Here is a 2,733-nt window from a genome sequence, read left to right on the forward strand (position 1 = left end):
ACCGATGCGGGTGGAGAATTTCACCAAGAGGAGCAGGGTACACATTTGGACAAGATATCGCGAAACAATTTAACCATGGGAAAGTTGTAGCTGTGCAGCCATATAGACCCATTTTTGCATCAAGATTCGTGCATAAAAACTTCTCCTTTTTGTTCCTCCCAAATAAGTATAGATTTGAAATTGGAACTTCGCAAGTCAACATCACACAAGTGCTATGTTGTGCAGAATTGTTTTCGGAATTTTTGGCGAAACATAAATGTATAAAATGATAAAACTTATTCAAAATTTATAACAAATTTCGGTTGCATCAAAAAAATCAAAAACATCTTATTCACAGAGTGGCACTTGTATGGCGTTGACCTGCAAAGTTTCTTGATTAAATATTCTCTTGTTTGGAAGAAACAAAAAAGAGAAATTTCTATGTGAAGACAACACAGATCTTGATGCAAAGTTGGATGGCCTAGATAGAAGGTGTAGTTACATGGTAGATTAGAAAATTCACACTCTTTAACCATACAAATGGACTCAACATTATTTCAAAATTTTCAAGAAAGCATGAAGCATAAGCGAAGCGATAGGCTCTTGCTCGGCACTTAGCACACTTACGCATTATGTGCAAATCACGGCCTGTCTTTAGAAAGTCCACCTTAAGGAAGAAAACATGGGAAATCTAGAAGGAAAATAGAGCCCGCCTTTAAAAATCCCATCGCGGCCCAACTAAGTCCTAGAGTTTTGTTTGCAGTTGTTGATTTCTCGGTGGAAAAGGCCAATTTATCACTGGAGACGACCAATTTCTCACCGGAGTGCCTCATTGGCCACCTAATGCTTCGCCTAGCCCAAAGCGAGGCGTTTCGCCATCGCTCAGCGCTAAAGCGTACTTAAAAACGCTTTCTTGAACATTGTTATTTCAACCTATCAATTTGTGATGAAAGGGTAATTGGGCACATGATGGTTTCCAGTGTGTTAGATTTCAGTCGTCCTAATCATTTTCCAATCATAGTTCTGTTCGCCAAGTTGTTTTCGCATTTTAAAATTAAGGGAAAAGATAATTTTATCAAATTCTCTATGGCTCCTATTCATCAGATAAAAACTCATATCTATTATTATATTATAAAAACAAAAGGAAAATGAGCCACCACACTTCTTCCACATAGGCTACAATATCTAATCCTTTGATTATAAATTTTAACGGTCTATATTTAAAAGTTGGCGGTTTTCTCGTCTTGCTCCATTCCGATCGAGCGATTGCCATTTGGACGGATTGCGAAGCCTTCGGTCGAACCCCAAAAAACAGAACGTTTGTAAGTTAGTTTTTCCGAACTGCATAATCTAAACAATCGGATAACTACACCAAATCCAGGATGATGATTGTATCATAGACAAATGGGTAATTATATTGGTGTTATGGTTATAATCGTAAATAGGATAGATAAGTAACCACGTTGATGCCATGATGGTATTTGTAACTTGGGCCACTCGGTAACTAATTCCATGTCATGATGATAGTTTAATCTAGACAACTCGGCAACCATATTGATATGATGGTGGTAACTGTGAATCTAAGCTGGACAACAAGTTAAGTACAAGAATGCCATGGCGATAACTAATTCCTAAACGTTGTTGGTTAAGACGTTAAGTACATCAATACCATGGCGATAACTAATCCCTACTTCGTTTCGGTTGCTTGATTGAACACTGTTGTGCCTAACTCGCTGCATCACGCAAGCATGCCATTTCAACAAACATCTTACGGACAACATGCGACTAGAGTGTGAGATGCGAACAAAATGCATGTTATTGCCTCAAATTCTCCATGTGCCAGAGATAAACGCAAGCAGCACCAGAATCTGCCTGAACTCCCAACAAAATGACAACGAAGAGAAAATTCACACAAAATTAAATGGCACCTACCTGCCGGTTGTCCTTCCAGTAGCGGTCCTTGGCTGCGCTGGGAATCCTCCAGGAGCTCCTGCGCGACACTTTTGGCTTCTAGAATAGCGAAGCGGCAGACCATGACAAAGGACGATGCATCGCTGCCGGCTGCCACTCCTGCCCACCCGGCCACCCTCCCTCGGCTCCAATCGCTGCTTCTAATGCCGTCCGCCATGGCCCGATATGGAGACACCACGGCCGCCGCGCCATGGACCAGCTCCGCCTCCATCCCCTTCTTTTTCCCTCCCCCGTGTGAGACCTTGGCGCAAGAGGCTCTCGACGGAGTAACGCCGGCCGGATACCGGTCCCAGGTCCATGTGGTGCTGCGAGCAGAATCGCGACAAGGGGAGGCGCGGCTACGGATCCCTCGCGCGGGGGAGAGAGCCAGCGAGATATGGAGGAGTAAATTACAAAAAAAAACCACCGTATTTGTGAACCTTAAATAAAATAACCATGTTATTGCTTTTTTATGGGAAAAATATTATATTCATCAAATAACAGTGAGATCATTTACAATCAAAGATGAAATAAAATCAGGGGCGGACATGTCCTAGAATGACAGAGATTCAGAGGCATAACATTGTTTTGCCAGACAGTCAGCCACATGATTTTATTTCATCTTTGATTAGGGTTAAAGGTCAAGGTGGCATCATGGGCGGCTGACTAAAACCAGTCAAAATCGGTTGGGTAGTGCTAGGCGTTGGCGCGCCGGTCTAAATTTGGGTCGGTCGGCCCCGAGCCACCCGATACAGTTGTAAGAGATCGTCAGATCTGTTCCCAGTAGTTGTGACGCCTCCGATT

At 42.8% G+C, this 2,733-nt stretch overlaps 1 long non-coding RNA gene across 1 annotated transcript; it reads right to left on the minus strand.

The window, feature by feature from the left end:
* Positions 1-1,073: 1,073 nt before the first annotated feature.
* LOC119327585 lies at positions 1,074-2,316 on the minus strand. The gene is made up of 2 exons (XR_005158581.1): positions 1,912-2,316; positions 1,074-1,270 (listed from the first exon to the last, which is right to left on the minus strand). It is a non-coding gene; the product is annotated as an uncharacterized LOC119327585 (long non-coding RNA).
* Positions 2,317-2,733: the final 417 nt, after the last annotated feature.

Source organism: Triticum dicoccoides, chromosome 7A, assembly GCF_002162155.2.
Source record: "Triticum dicoccoides isolate Atlit2015 ecotype Zavitan chromosome 7A, WEW_v2.0, whole genome shotgun sequence".
NCBI lineage: Eukaryota > Viridiplantae > Streptophyta > Magnoliopsida > Poales > Poaceae > Triticum > Triticum dicoccoides.